An 18,074-nucleotide genomic window follows, 5' to 3' on the forward strand; every position below is an offset into this window, starting at 1 on the left:
TGCTATATATGCACATCTATACATGCTAATGCCTACACCAACACTTATATGTGTCTACACCTATAGGTCTACATATATACAGCAAGTTACATATGTGTATACAGATATACATCTATGTAGGTATATACAGACATAGTTATATATATGTCAGCAGATATATATATCTATATTGGTATATATGGTCATACATCTGTAGAGAGCAATGGCAGATAATCAAACACACATATGTCCACATGCACAGTTACTGGGGTTGAGAGGACCTACACACTATACGTCTTGTACAACTAGGCATCCCCCCCCATGGCCAAACACATCCACCCCTCAATACACTACCAAGTGTTGCAGATCCCTTTACCAGGACCTGACACAACATGGGCACAGGAAGTTAACAGTACAACATCCCACCTGTATAATATCAGGCTGGTATTGTTGACATATCATGCAGTACAGTCTGCCTCCCATAGGTAATGTAAAATGTGGTAGCCGTCAACATCCCCAGGATACAGATACACAGACACAGATATGCAGATAGATATATACATATGTGCATATGTGCATATGTACATATAAATAAATAAATAAATATATATATATATATATATATATATATATATATATATATATATATATATATATGGATATACATGTGACTACACATACACACGCAGATATATGTACAATAAAATACATATGTAGAAGGTGCACACAATACGGAACAGCCACTATGCCTACAGTTAACTCCTGAACAACTGGATACTGTATGGGCCACCCATACAAATGACAATCGTTGCTTGCAACATATACCCACAGAGAGGTCATAGGGAAAACACCACACACAGGTTTGCAGATATGGAATACCTTTCATTGTGTACTATTACAGTTCTACATGCCATGTCATATAGCTGTTCAGACACTGACATCCATATAAACAGAGGAATGCAACCGTGAAACAGGTATACTAATACAGTAGTCTGAAAAGGTTCACAACTGTCACTGTCCAGGCCAAGCCCTTAAAATTGTACAATACTGAGGACAGACTGGGCCACAGTATACCAAACAGACTGGGCCAAAATATACCAAACGATCAACAGTATGTAATGCAGGTGTATAGTTCAGCAGCTTCTATCTACACTCTGTACAACAGCAGTGGGTGGTAAAGATGTCATGTGACCAAATGGGTTGTAACTGTGACATAACAAGGCATAACTGACACCATCACATGCACACTGGCAAACAGAACAGTCTGTCTGGCAGGAGGCAGTAGGCTTGCAGTAACCGAATATATGTAAGTAATGTAAATATAGGTGAAGTATATGACACTTTACATGCAGGTGCCTTAATGCAGCTCACCCCTGATACCCCCACATATTTAACAGCCTAGGTCATTTATGGTGCTCCCTCCCAGACTCAATAATACAGGGCCATATACCACTGTTACATACACTGGCCTCGAGTGCATTAGAGCAAGCATGTATTGTGTAGGTGATGCCCACACATATATGGTCCTATTCCCACCATATGTGTGGGGGATGCAACAGAAGTGGACTGATGACAGCAATGGCGGTGTGAAATACTCACAGCCCTCTATGGAGCATCCCCCCACAGCATGTCATATGTGCAAAGCTTGATATGTAGGTCATGTACTGACAGCACACAACACACACACTGCCAGTGGAATATCTGACACAGGACCTGTGTGGTGGACAGACAACACATGATAGGCACACCTCTGGCCACCAAGAGGATAGGCCCACAGTTGAGAGCTGTGCAGACAGACTGCATTACAAGGTAAAGTAGTATGTACACACACATCCTGTAACACCAGTACTATACAAAGCATAACACAACTCTACTCACACTCTGTCTGTAGTTCCTGAACCTCCTACAAATATGTGGTTGCCCTGAGTGTGCCGTTTCTCTTGTAAGAGGTATTCCTACCTGCTGTCTGTAAAAATGATGTCCATACACGCATAGGACTGTACAAACATCCACAGAATGTCCAGGTTATGTCATCAAATATAACCCCTACTGTGCATAATATGTGAAGCGGTCTGATAACTCACTGGCTTGTTAGCAGATATGATGACACTAATTATGGTGTATGGCACATACACACCACATCATGCATGACATATGTAAACAGCTTGGCAGAGTTGTGGCTGGCAGCACATATACAGGGCCAATACTGTCATGTTGCTGTGATAACCTCATACATTTACTGTTGTAACAGGGTTTGTGGCAACATATGCCCTATGAGGAATAAGACGCCAGTAACTGTCACGGCTTTCACCAGCTACAGACTGCAATCCTCACACTACCGTCTGCAGTCCACAGATAGATGCTCCATTGGTAACACATGAAACCAAAGGCAAAACACACTACCCTGTCTGCAGATGACCCTGCAGATGGGGATTCCACATAAACATGGAACTGACATGGCAGGTATGGAGATATGTAGGAAAGACATATCCACACACACACTGTTAAACCAACAGTACACCGCATGCAGTATAGCAGCACTTACATTCTGTAGGCAGGTCAGGCACATCCCCCTCCTGTGTGTTGCCCTGTTTCCACAGTGTATGTTGTTAGAGGTAAATTCCCAATCCATCTCAGATGCTGGTTGCCAACCAACAGATCTAGTTACTGCTCACAGTGAATGACAAGGGCCAACACCAGCATGATGTTCCTAGATATCGGAGTGTGTTTCCATGCAATTGGCTATGGGAATGTTACCACAACTGTTCCACATGCAATCAGCTAGGGGAGGACTGCGATTTGTGCAGAGGCCATCAGCTGATCATGAGCATCACTTAAAATACACATGCTGCTGCCTAAGCAAAGCAGGTGTAGGTCTCCACATTCACCAGAGAGGGAGTGGAAGAGTCAGACAGAGGCAAAGACATGTCAGGGAGGGGTGGGAGAGTAAAACTGCAGCTTGTTTGTGTCACACACCTACCAGCACAGGGTATCAAACCCCTGACAACTATGTACTGCTATCACAGCTCGATGCAGTTATTGGATGCGCCACATGGGGTACCTGTTGTGGAGCCCTCAGAACATATCTGTGATGGTGAGTGACATCTGCAACAGGGATACGGTAGCTATATGGTAGGTGACGTACACGTGCCTGTCCACATGAACAGGTGCCAGCACCAACACAGCTACACTCTCACAGGGACACACACACACATCAACACACTTGGCAGGGCCAGGAGTAAAACTCATCAGTAGCGGGATTGCCACAACACATCATTGTGCAACTATCACATGCACCACACGGGTCATACGGAGGTTGTATGGGCAAAGGGTATGAGGAGGTGTCTGACATCAGACAGCATGCTTCAGTATGCCCATGGGGGTTATAGTGAGTTTAGATGTGAGCATATGCACCATACAACACACAAACAAGCACACAGGGTGCCAGTACTGACATGCATGGGTGCATGTCTGCACAGGTGTGTGGTGGTCGACTGTGGCAGCAGGCTATACAAGGGTAGGCAATGGGTATACCTTGGCATCAGGCCACATGACAATGGTCTGCATTGTGTTTCAGAGCTGTAGTTTCCGCACTTGCCGACACAGGTGGGTATTGTATCCCCCATCCAGTCACCCGGGTGACTATTGTGTGTGGCCAGTGCTGTGCATTTCTTGCCATGTGTGTGTTCCTTAGTCCATGACATGGACGGAGTCTGGGATGTGCACACCTCCCACATGCATGTACAGTGACATGTGGAACTGTACCTGGTGTGTCTGGCCCATGTTTTGAACACAGATTACCATTATATGTGCCAGTCTTGCCCACCTGTGGCGGGGACTGGTAATGGGCACCAGGTTTACTCTGCACCTACATTGATAGCATGCTAACATCATTCCCTGGTGTCAGTGGCATATGTCCATACAGGGCATGTTGTCAGTCATGGTATATCCATTGTGGGACACGTGATGGCACCACAGGTGGTGCAAGTGTCCATTGGGGAACATGGGGGAGGTGCGCTGTCAGCATGTACGTTCATATTGGACAGATGGACAGGGTGACATGCCCTCTGTAGCCCACTGCTATCACCCCATAGTTACTATCAGTGGTCAATATGCAGTGCACTACCCATATATTGGCTGTTGCCTAGGCATGTGTGTGTGTGTGTGTGTGTGTATGATACATGGGTTAAGAGTGTGCTCTGGGTTATACTGGGGTTACTAAATGTGATTGCCTGGCCTTGATGTCACATGTATGGGTATGGCTTTGCACTTCAGCCTCTCAGCTATTTCACATCTGTTATCCCTGTACGGTGGACATTGTGCTATATAGTAGGACCACCATGTAAGTAATATGCAAAACCCACTCCACAGGTGTCAGACGCTCACAACCACCTCTACACAGGATACAAGCTATGAACACACACATCTCTCATGTCTGGAAGTAGAACCCCTACCTAATTAGTTTATTACACCACAGCACTACGCAGTTATAGTATATGCCACATATATTACTGAAGTACTCCTAGACCAAAGGTGTATTTCACAATGAATGACATCAGCAGGATTGCCAAAGTAGGCCATTTGAAATGTACTGCGGGTGACTACTCTAAAATGCATTGCTCCCTATGCAGACAGTGAGACACACACAAAACATCCACAACCGACATGTGTGGGTATAGAACCCCTGACAGAGGTCTATACCACACTACAGCATGGAGCTGTTATAGGTAGCACCTAGAGAGCTTTTCCCCCAAAGCTGTATTTCACAATGAATGACATCAGCAGGATTGCCAAAGTGGGCCATTTGAAATGTATTGCATGTGACTAGCCTATAATGCATTGCACCATAAACAGACATTGACACACACAAAACATCTAGAACTGCAATGGGTGGTGATGGAACCCTACCACAGTTCTAAATTACAATCCAGCAGTACAGAGTTACAGAATGCGCTACAGAGATTACTGGGCTACAACTTTCCCAGAGGTGTATTTCTAGGTGGGTGACTTCAGCAATTCTGCCAAAGTCGAGTATAGGAATTAGGAGTGTGACTACCCTAAGAAGCATTGCTCTCTACACAGACATACACGCCCACTAACACAATTGACATATCTGGGGTTAGAACACCTTTCTAACTACTTTATCACACTACAGCAGTATGCAGTTACAGGACGCACTATGCAGATTACTGGTCTACACCCTTCCCAGAGGTGCATTTCTAGGTGGGTGATATCAGAATCCTTGCCAAAGTCGAGTATAGGAATTGTAAGGAGTGTGGCTACCCTAAAAAGCATTGCTGTCTGCCAAGACAGACATGTACACACACATAGTTTCCACGTCTGGGATTAGAACACATAACTAGCTACTTTATCACATTACAGCAGTACGCTGTTACAGGACACACTATGGAGATTACTGGGCTACACTTTTCCCAAGGGTGTATTTCAAAGTGGATGACCTCAGCAGGATTGTCATAGAAGGGCTATGGGGAGGGCAGTGTGTGTGCATTGGCCATAACCCATTCATCTAGATGTTAACCCACCACATGCGGGTACACGTAAGGTTATATTCCACAGGTACATGTATACAGCTGCTAGATGACTACTTCCTTGTACAGTCATGTTGCACAGCTAGCACTTACACCACATAGTCCATAATGCTGACAGATACTGGTGGCTAATGTCAACAGTGAGTGACATCTGAGCCCCATGTGATTGTAGCCATCTGGCTGTGTACTGGGTGGGACAAGCCTCATAATGGTTGGCTCCTTGTCACAGTCACTTTCTTCCACACATCTATGTATGCCTATGTTTGGCTTATTATAGTGTGTTGTCCTTGGATATATGCCTATATTCCTATCCACTGTGTGTGCAAAGCTTGAGTGGTGCATACTGAGGAGTGTCTGCACTAACATCTGCGACTGCCAGATATGTATGTTCCACTGTTGTTTGCAGACATGGGCTTCATTTGTTTAAGTATGTGAGCATGCCCAGTATGACCTTTCAGTATGTTGTTGACTGACATTGCCTTCATTTCTCTAAGTGTGTGAGCATGCCCAGTATGCCATTCTGTATAGAATGTGTGGATCAATTCCAGGTAGTTTGTACTCCAGTGCAGACCTTTATGTTGTACACCTACAGGTAGCAAGGTGTTTCTGCAGGGTATCCGTCGATCATTTGGCAATATGGGAACAAACAGTGCAGGGAATAGTGTGTACTGCAGGTGATTGTGTCTGTGCTGCTTCAGCTGCATGGTACTGCTGTTAAAAGAGATATTAAAACGTGTACTGTTATACACAGTGATGTTTTCTGTCTTCATTTACTGTCAGGTGGGCATTCTTGCTCACAGTGATGTCTTGGGGGACAAGGGTGACTGCAGCTGTGTCTGGTATTGTGGGCAGACACATACGTATTCATGGTAAGTTATGTCATTCTGGAGGGGAGGCTGCAGGCACTTGCTGCTGGGTCTGTGTATCCGGTTCAGCACCTTGGTACATTTCTGGCAGATGATCCCATACTTGTACACCCATTGACATGACAGTATGGGCTTATTTTGCTGTGGCAACGACTCACAGCTGTACAGATTCACACAGGTTAACCAGAGGCAGGGGTCATGGGTCAGGACATTACCCTATTGTGATGTACATGCAGGTGTATAGCCACCTATTTCTGTACTTGCAGCCAGGGTTAGTGTGTGCACACAGCTTGTTATCAAACCCTGCACATTATATGCTGCCCATGCTCTCACCCCCCCCCCGTTATTCTAACCTCTTCCAGACATTGTGCATACATTCTCTGATACTGTCCCTAAAGGTATCACCCCATCACAGGTGTGTGTTAGTGTTGGTTCACAGTTCATGCAGTGGAATATTGTGGACATGTTACTGTGGTTTGTTCACATGGCCTTGCATATGGCTTATGTGGAGTGTGTTATGTTGTTATTTGGGTGTCCATGACATAACATGCATTAGCAGTACATGTTAGACACAAGCCTTTGGCAGAGGCCTGTGGGGCATTAGGAGTTGCTGCAGGCCACATGTGGCACGCCGTTGCATTCTGTCAGGCCTACAGTCTCAGACCACCATACAGTGTATTCTCCTGGGGTGACAAGGTAGGTGTGATAGGTGTTCATGCAAATACCTTCTATCAGTCTTGATCAGGTAGTGTGAATGCTGGCAGGATGCTACGTACAGCTAGGGACACACCTGCATGGGACACCTGCAATGCATGCTGCATTCTTCCACTATTGCCATATATAGGTGGGGTCATACTGTACCCATTCCCCACAGCAGGGATATGACCAGAGAGGTACCTGTGGGTGGTGTTTGCATGAGCTGGGTGCATGTGTGCTATGGACACTACTTGCATCTAACACACAGATATGCATGGGGCATTCCAGTTATGCTGGCATGTGCAGGTACATCAGCTGTTTCCCAATACATCAGTCCTACCTCCTTTCTGATCTGCAAGTGTTCGGGCAGACATCACTGGTATCCCCTACTACAGGACCAGTTACTGTGATGCATACCTATGTGTACAAATCCAAGGGTGTCTCCATTTCACAGTGACACAATATGTACTGTATGTCTGGGGTACTTTCCCCTGTGTACTGCTCGTATATCTAGCCCAACAGCCATGCCATGTCAGTCTTTCAGATGGTGACACATATTACCACCATACACTTACAATGGCTTACTGCTAGCAAGAGTTATACTGGTGGGGATTGTCTTTGGCACTGCAGTTGTGAGGGCTTGTCCCTGTCATCAGCAGTAGTGGGCAATGGCCACCAGGTCTTACGTCAACATGCATACATACTGACCACTCTCACACAATATGAAACACACACCATACTAACACACACAGACCTGCATATTGTGCAAATGCTGCAACCTATCCTGATACCTTGGCCACCTCTGGGCATCTCTGCTCTACTTGTATTATACCTACTCATACATGTTACTACATTTCTACACAGGATTGGGGTGCACACCTGACTGTTACTACATTTATACACTGGATTGGGGGAAGTGGCACACCTGACTGTTTCTACATGTCTACATATGAGTGGGGGGGGCACACCTGACTGTTACTACATTTCTACACTAGATTGGGGGTGGGGGCACACCTGACTGTTTCTACATGTCTACATGGGAGTGGGGGGCACACATAACTGTTATTACATTGCTATGTAGGATGGTGGGGCACAAGTGACAATTGTACACATTTGCTATGACTGCACTGGTATGTCATGTACTCCATTTCATTTTGTATTGCTAACTATCATGCTGACTAGAGGCACACCAGTGTATTACAGATCATGGCTTTGGTTACCCTATATATTGTCTGGCATCCTACCCTTCAGACCTAACATCCCACTGCCTGCCCTGCAGGTGGGATTAACCATAGCCATTATTCTGGCACCATGGCACAGGCCCTGTTTGGGTTTGTCTACACCTGTCCTGTTAGCTGTGACTGTTGTTGGGTATGTGAACCATCCTGACTGGCATGTGTGGGTCATATGGACACACATTTCGCTCAGCACATTTCCAGCAGTGGTTTTTGTCACCTTGTGTAGTACTGGCTACTATGGTGACTCCAGTATGTGTTACACATGTCAGGGTGCCACTATGGGCGTCTACTGTCTGGTGCAGTAACATTTAGTCACCCAGTTCCCTTGCATGCTCACATCCATACCATAGCTACAGGTGACAACACATTCTACTCCATTTGGTAATTGGTAGGTTGATTGACGTACCTTGTGGGTGTGCCAGACTTGCAGATGGTGCTGGAGGGCTGCCTATGTCGGATGCACATAGTACACTCCCTATACATGGTTGAGCAGAGGTGGTGTCATGTTTGGCATCCCTTTTACTGTATGTGCGAGTCGGAGAGAGGTGTCATTGCCTGGACCCTACTGTGCCAGTGCATGTGCTATGCATTGCCTCTTTGCCAAGGCCAGGGCATACTAGGCATGCGTCATTCTGCCTACTGGGACAGGTTCAGGTTCTTCCTCCTCTGGGTCACTCTGTGCCTGTACAGGTCTTGGTATTGGTGGGGGGCTGTGTGGCCCTATCCCATGCTGTTCCTGCTGCAGCTGTTTCCACAGGATCATATTGTGTAGCATAGCACATACCATAACAATTTGGGTACATGTAGCTGGTGAATACTGCAAGGCTCCACCGGATGTGTCCAGACACCAGAACCGTGACCTGAGTATCCCAAACACATGCTCTATTATATGTCTGGCCTGTGCGTGTGCCTTATTATGGCATTGTTGTTCAGGTGTGTGTGCATTTCTGATGGGTGGCATCAGCTATGGCTCCAGTGTGTACCCAGCATTCCCCACTAGGTGACCGTAGGGGATGTCCCCACTGGAAAATCTCTGGTACAGCTGTGTCAGATGCCATATGTGGGAATTGTCATAGCTTCTAGGGCAGCCAGCACACGCATTCATTATTATGCCCTGGGCATCACATGCAACCTGGCAGTTGATGGAGGGGGTGCCCCTGCGATTGATGTAGGCCCTACCCTGCTCACCAGGTGGTGCTTTGATGTGTATGTGCATGCAGTCTATAGCACCCACTACACCAGGGTATTCTGCTATTTGGTGGAAGAGACTCATATTGCTGGTCAACACCTCACAGGTGTTGAGGAAATATACATGCTCATTGGCATGTGCTAACATGGCATCCAAGAACTGGTGGAATACTCTGGATGCTGATGCCTGCGAGATCCACATGATATCCCCAGTTGTGCTTTGGGAGGTACCTGTGGCTAGTATACCAAGACCTACACATACCTTGGTATCCACTGGGATGGGTTCCCCTTGGTCAGTTTGGTGTGTCAAGTGTGGCCGGCACAGCTGTAGGAGGTCTCTGTCCACCTATAGCTCCACTATCTCCAGCTCATGTAGCCCCTGGTAGGTTACCCTGGGTCTATACACTCTTCTCCGTCTCCCCACTGTGGGTTGTTCAGCAGCATGCACATGCTCACCACCCTCAGCCTCTTGCACATGTTGCTCTATGTTGCCTGCTGCAGCCCTTCTCATTTTGTAGGTTTGTTTGTTAAAATTTCCCTGCTTGTATACACTGGTGGTGTAGAGTGTGGGAAAAAACAGTGGGGAAGGTGTTTGCTTTGTTTATAGTAGTGTTCTGGGCTGGGCTGGGCTGTTGCCTGTGTAACTGGCTGCTTCTGATACATTTCACCTGCCAGATAAGCTAGTTCTTGATTACCTTCCTACTGCTGTGTTCCCCTCCCATTGCCCTTGTGTTTGGGCCCAGGGCCACGCTGCGCAAACATAGTACTCAAATGTGCACACTGCTGCTGTTTCCTGGTTTAACTTATTTTTTCTTCCTGTAAAACCCGGTGTGCGGCACACACAGCCGCTTGAACTTTGTAAAGAGTGCTAGACAGGTTTAGACACACCCCCTAGCTTAGCTGTGCTAAGCTAGGAACTTGCCCGAGCCACAGGGCTCCAATCTGCTTACAGTATGCCTGACACACCCACCCATGATGTCACCTACCTCCTAGTCTTGCACTCAGCTATTCATACTCTTACACTGTTGGGACCTGCCTCACATGCTGGGGAAAACTGGGATTCACTATCCTTATCCTCATTTGCATAGGATTGCCTGCTAATGCATAGTAACATGTGTCACACTGTGCCTCCCCCCTTAGCAACCACTATTCACTGGCCAGGTTGTCTTTTGCCTGCCATTGACTTGCATGGCAGAATACTGATTTTAGTTAGACTGCTTGTTTTAGGTTTATTTTCTTATTTTCCCACCGATCCCATTAATGCACCACTGCCCTATGCTTAAACAACTGTGATCAGTGGAACTACAATAAAAGTTGTATTTTTTACTTTTTGTATTGTTTGCAATGCCAGTGGCCTTATACTTGGCCATTAGCATGCTTCCTCCATGATATGCAGCCTTTATGTGGAGCTGTCATGTTTCCATTTTGGATTTTGCAGACCCGCACTCGGTTACTAACCGAGTACATTTCTGCAGGTTACGCTAGTCCTGCACGGCCTGATTCCAGCTTCCTGGATAGTGGATTTACCTCATTTGCATGTTTTTTACCTGCAAATGAGGTAATTTGTATACGGGGGCTGGGAACATGCAGGACTAGTACAAGAGCACTCGTGCACATCAAACGAGCGTGTACATGGATCACTTGGCTGCCATATTGCCAATATTACCTTTTACAGTAATCATGTACACCGTGCAAGCTTTTGAGAATTTGAGGGTAAGTAAAACACAACAATTTTACAGACAGCTCATTCTCTAAGCATAACAATGCCCTCCAGGGTGTGCGTTAATGTGTAATTAATGCCCTTTCAGGGGTGCAGAGGCCTTTTGCCTGTGGTGTTGGGCATCAAAACAACCCTGGGCAAGTATTAATTATACATTAACACAAGCCCTGTCTGGCATTATTGCTTACTTGAATGGTTCATGCTGGCAATGTTGTGATTAATAATGCTGACTTTTTTCCTACAATACATGAGGTTCATCCATCTTCTATCACACCATCTTCCCACAAGTACTTGCCAGGTGTGTGTTATGTTTGCATTCATCACATATGTTATGTATGTGGCTATGTATCCTAATTTCCAACACCTTTTATTTAGATTCCATAATCCATATGCAAACAAGACCTAATGGTAAGTCAGTATTGTCTGTAACATTGCAGTGAGATCTATTTGTCATATGTCATTGATGATATCCAGGTAAGCATGTTGTCCTGAGCTGTATCATCCATCTTTTCTTTAAAACATCAACTATCTGCATCCTCCATTAACACATCCACTGATCAATATGGGATCTGATGTGTCTCAGTATGGTAACATGGCTCATGTCACACAGGACAGTGACATGGTGATACAGTCCAGCCAAGTTGGTGATAGTCATGTGGCTGTGGTTGCAGTCTCAGATGTGGAGGGAAGCTTGTCCAGCTATTCTGAAAGTATGGGTACATTGGATGGTGGACACTGTGAGGTCTGTGAACAACAGACCCAACATAAGACTGCTGCTGATGTTGACAGTTCCCCACAACACATTGATATTGGTTTTCGCAGTAGAAGTAGGAATTCAACTTATGTGCATGGGTAGGTGTCAGAGGATGTCCTCCTACAAGCAAATGAACATTCTCAGCAATGTCATGGATCTGACATCCATGTACTTGCCTGTGCCACAGCTCATGTTGCACACCAGCTGGGACTCGCCTGTGCCATATATCATATTGCACACCAGCTGGGTGTGCTGCATGAAAGACAGAAGTGCAGACACAATGAGATAATGTCATCATAGGCTGCTCAGAATGAAAGTATGTTATCTGTGGCACTGCCAGTAGAATCCCTGGCCTGTACAGAACTACAGCAGATCCATAGCACAAGGAGGTTTCTGCATGCCCTGACTGTGTTTAGCTAATTGCAACATGGAAGTGGCAGAACCCCTTTCAGCAGAGCCAACCTTGCCCATGGAGCATCAATGTATGTGGTCCAAGGTGCACATGCTTCCACTGCTGGTCCATCTGCTGTGGATCCAGCAGTCATGACCAGACAGTCCAGTCACCATTATGCTTCTTCACTTTTACATGCTGGTGTCATCCTGTCAGTTTCCACTGTGGGGCACCCTGCTCCAAGTGTTTCCATAAAAGGTAGGGACATACTAGACTGTGGTATGAGCTGACAGCATTGGTGCCATTGACTGTGTTACAGTAACACAGTTAATCTACTCTGTTCGGTAATGTCAGACTAACCCTGTGTCAAAGATGATTGCTGTGCAGAACACTGACAATGTCATCTGTGTTTGTTGACAAGTCTAATGCACGTGAGTCTGACAGTTTTAATAAACATAGCTGACTCCAGTTATAATATTATTTAAGCCTACTTTACAGTGATATATTTGACTAGTGATATTAACAGTTCAGAATTATGCCCTGAATTGTTTACCTGTTTGCAGCTTTTTATAGTGGAGAGGTAGGAATGTGTTGTTCATAGGTTCATAGCTATGTAGTAGGCTAATGGCCGTGGACTTTTGCAAGCCTAGCCCATAGAAGTGCCCTGACATCTTGCCACCTGACGTTAGTTCCCATTGCCTCTATCAAGTAAAGCCACTGGAGTGATCCCCAGGGTGACCTTTATATTTCCGATCCACTCATCAATATTTCTCTTTGAGAGGGCCAGTGAGGTGCTCTGCTTCACATGCATGGGAAGTTAATTCCAGAGCATGGGCAGACTCTGGGTTATGAAACTGTCCCTCCAGCATGTTCTGTTGATTATGGTAATGCGGTTGATGTCTCTGGACATGTGGTGTGGAGGGATTGGGATTTCTTTAGATGTAGCATTTCTAACAGAGCTGAGTCAGACATGGCTTTGTAAGTCAAGCAGAGGTTGTCTCTTAGTAGACGATATGAGACAGAGAATACCTGAAGTTTTTTGAGTCTGTTGATGTAGGACATGTGTTTAAGGCCTAGGATCCACTTTGTGAGTTACTTTTGTGGCCTTTCCAGCTGTTGCATGTGTCTAGTGAGTTACATGCCAAATGGGGCATTATACTCGATGATTGGCCTAATGAAGGAAGAGTAGGGAGAGTTGATGACCTCTTTCTTCATGAATGCAAAACCCTTGGTAATGAGATGTGCCACATAGAAGGACTTTCTGACCACAATGGCAATGTGGTGGTTGAAGGAGAGGTTGCTGTCAACCTATGTCCCCAGATCTCTTATAACACCTTTAGTGTTCAGTGGGCTCCCATCAGTGTGGTAATTGTGGGAACTGATTTTTTTCCAAAAAGGATGACAATTCATTTTTTGGCATTAAGCTTAAGTCCATGGTTTCAACACCAGTCATTGATCTCATTGAGGCCTTTCTGTAGGATGTCTACATCACTTGGGGAGTTAATAATGGCTCCCAGCTTGCAGTCATCTGCGAACTTGGTCAGACCGAGTCCCTCCATGTTGGCCTTGACTTCAGAGAAGTAGATGCTAAACAGGAGAGGACCAATCCCTGTTGGGCTCACTCGTGACTGGTCAGCAGTCTCACTTGGTGTCTGCTTCTTTCACACTGTGGGTTCTGTCTGTGAGACATTTTACAACCCACCTAGTGATATAGGGGTTGATGCCTAGTTTGGTGAGTTTATCAGTAATTCCAGAGTGGGGAATGGTATCAAAGGCCTTGACCAGATCGAGGTAGGCTGTATGAACTGTCTTGCTCTCATCCACAGCTCTGATGACTAACTCAAAGAAGTCAGCCGGGTTGAGCAGGCATGATTGACCTTTCACAAAACCAAATTGTGTAGGATCTAGAGTTTGGAGATTCCCTATATCCTTGTTAATTAGGTCCATGATGATACTTTCTATAGCCTTACATATCAGACTAGTCAGGCTAATGGGGCAATAATTCCCAAGGTCTGTAGTTGCTCTCCCTTTATGGAGAGGGATGACTGTATCAGTGCACCATTTAGTAGGGACAAAGCCTGAGATGAGGCTGTGATTGAACAGGGCACACAGATGTGGTGCCAGTTCACTTTGTGGCTTATGTAGAACACATCCAGGGATATTGTCAGGTCCCATGGAAGTTGTATTCTTGGCTGCAGTAATGCTGGGTGCGTGGCATTCCTCCAGTATTGTATGTCTCTTATTGTGCGCCATACATTAATACAACAATGTGTGCCTGTATGCATACCTGTGTTGGTTGTGTAATGAGTTTATGATCCTTGATGTGATTGATTGTATATGTTCATACTGTTATATGTTATGATTATGTTGTTATGTCTGGTGCTCAGTGTGTACATCCAGAGAGTAACTGCCATTAGATACAATCTGTGCTACTGTTGTGGGGCAACACTTGAACATCACTGTTTAATATGTGTACTCATGTACATTTGGATTGTCATGACTCAAAGCTGTGATCAAACACTGCTATGTTGCATGCTCCTGCACTTGTGGTCACACCCTACTTGGCCTGTCTGTGTCTTTTGTCCCTATGTCCTCTGTCTCCCCCTCTGATGCCTGCCAGATGTCATCTTTATACATCTAGGGTTCTTGGTGTAGTTCACCAACACCTGCAGCTGGAAGACTGCCATGTTCTCTGGTTAGCATGTTGTGCAGCATGGTGCACACTATTATCATCTGTACTGCCTTCTCAGGTGTATATTGTAGTGCACCACTGGATATGTCCAGACATCTAAACCTACCTTTAAGAAAACTGAACACATGCTTCATTATAGGCCTCCACTGCAGAGCTGGATGGTTCACGATACGGGGTCATTAGCCATGGTTCAAGTGGATCAACACAGTCACCTGTTGTGGGGAATAGACACACATTTTGTCAGCATGGATATTGTTGTGAGGGATATCTTGTGTTACATCCTAGCTGTGTTCCTGTACATACCCAGTAGTAGTCCCTCAGGCATTTCACTTTGCTGGAATGCAGCCCTCAGTCCACTTTACTTCCATATTGCAGCATCATGGACACTTCCAGGGTGTGTTATTGTGATGCCCACCTCTGCTACCAATATGTGATGGCCACCAATATGTGACTTCCCCACACTGGGCCAGTAATCAAGGAGTCTGAATCCTCACCACTGCCATTGGAGAGGGATTTGCACTTGGAATACAAATGGATACACTTGGTATTTCCCGATGCAGGACGTCTCTGCATTAAATACTATTTTCCTTAAGACCACACAGGGAATACATTCAGGCCAGGGTCTGGATGTCTCTATATCTGTCTCCCTCCAGGTCCCCAATAAGACTCCCCACTGGTACAGTTGTAGCATTAGGCCCTCAGCAGAGTATCCAAGCCAAGTCCTCCAGCACCCTCTCTGTAAACCCAGTGCTTTGTATCTCTTCTTCCCAAGTAGCTGAAACACACACTGAGAGATTTAATTTGTGCACATACACAGACACACACACACACACACACACACACACACACACACACACACACACACACACACACACACACACACACACACACCTGGGAAAGACTGCCACAAGCTTACTATCTACACCCTCTTTTGCCTAAACAATAAGGTAGTTATGACCACCACCAGACACTCCCCAATCAGCAACTCTAAGGACCTTAACAAAAGGTGCCAATTATACTGTGTAATATTAATACTAATACAAATGGTAATAGTTCACTAAGATGGGTAGGCCTTCTGGAGTGGCCCACACAGTGTCACCAAATAAATGTAAGTACTCTCAAAGGTTAGATACTTTCTACAACCAGCTACAATAGAAGTTTTAAATATATTTAATAACAAATAATAAAAGAACATGAAAATATTTAATATATATTTACAGTAAACCACAGAGTTCAAATCAAAGAAAATATTGAAATTAACATTGATGGACAGACTCCTACAAATAAAGAAAAACACTCTGTGAACTAAGCTTCACTATATCCCTGACTGAGTCTAGAAGAATTTATTGTTCCTTAATTAAGTTACTTAGTGCCAGAAGGCAAGATGGTGTGGGTAAGGGTCTTTCTAGTCAGTCTTCACAAAACAATATACTCAATATTCTGAGATTTCTCTTTTGAATATCTAACATATAATTTCCAAGAGGGCTGGCAGAATGACATCAACTGGTCACATGACTCTAGTTTCTCACAGTATTCCCCTTTGAAGCAGAGACAGGAATTTAGCACAGATGCCGCAATACACATCCAAATGTTTATGGCAGTGCCTGGGGCCTCCCCTCCTTTCACTGTGCTAATGAACAAAGGCTCATTCCCAGACCCAGTGTCTCCAGTCCTATCCAGTACTGTGGGGTGATGGTTTAATGGTTTAACAGCTTATTTACATTTTCCTTATTTTTCTTAACATTAACCTTTGGTGTCCCAGTGTCCCTTATCAAAAACATATACATATAATTCAGTTACAGTAATACATGTACATTTCTTTTCATTTCAGCAGGGTGTACTGTTGATACATTTTAGCACAAAGAAAGCTTACAAATACATCTTCAGCACAAGCATCTGTACAAAATCAATTTGATATACAGATGATATACAGTTCTAATGCATTCATAACACAAGAATCTTGTATAAATCAGTTTTATATTCAAAAGACATATCATTCTTTACAAAACTCCAGCTGGCTAAGCTGGCACATGCTCATATCATCAAAGTGGTTTTGAGGTTTATTATGCTACCATCTACTGAATACATACACAGGCAGTTCAGGGATGACCAGCCACTTCTGTTTTTGTATTGGTCTGCTTCTGGATGTACTAATGTCTTGACTGGGATGTGTGTGCAATCTCTTCCACCAAGTACATGGTGGAGAGTTGTAGTGCTGTAAAACTGGTACACTACAGTTATCCACTCCATGAGGGTGGATGGAAATTGGATGTAGTTAGCCACATTGTTGCACATTCCTGGCAGCAAGGTGCAACAATGTAGTCATCCACATTGCTCTAGGGATTTTGATGGATATGACTGGCAGTTGTCTGTGACTCACCCCCAGTATCCCCATGTGTCTCTGGAATATCCTACATGCAAGTACACCCAGGCTCAAGTATACTTTTATTTCAAGGGGGTGGGGTTTCCCTCAGGCTATGCATACACATGTGTGGGACACACATGTTGCAGACAGCCTGCACCAGGTGTATGTCTATCCAGTACCTGTCAGTTATTTGCTGTTTTAACAAATGGTTTAGTTGCAGCCTTGCTCTGACTCTAGCTGGCTACCTTTTATGGTGCACAGCCACATCCTCATTTATAGCTTGTATCACTGCAGCCTGTTCCAGAGCATTAATTACAGGTTCTATTTTTTCTTTTCTTTTTTTTTTTTTCACTATTCTTGCAGAATATGGCAACATCCATAGAAGTAGCTTTCATTTCTTGTGGGCCACATAGCATATGCTGAGGATTTCGTAAACAGATCAACATTGCTGTTTGTCACATTTAAGCTGTGTTAGTTACATGCTATGTGTTTTGAAATCAGACAGCCATGCACAGAATTCATAATTATCCTGAATTGAATAGCCAAGTACTCGGACTCCAGCATGTTTTCTGAAATCACGTCCGCATCTGGTGTATTGAAGCATTGCTTTGGCATGCTGTGCTGTCCACAAATAGC

Source organism: Protopterus annectens, chromosome 1.part0 (assembly GCF_019279795.1).
Source record: "Protopterus annectens isolate FY-2018-M chromosome 1.part0, PAN1.0, whole genome shotgun sequence".
Taxonomy (NCBI): domain Eukaryota; kingdom Metazoa; phylum Chordata; order Ceratodontiformes; family Protopteridae; genus Protopterus; species Protopterus annectens.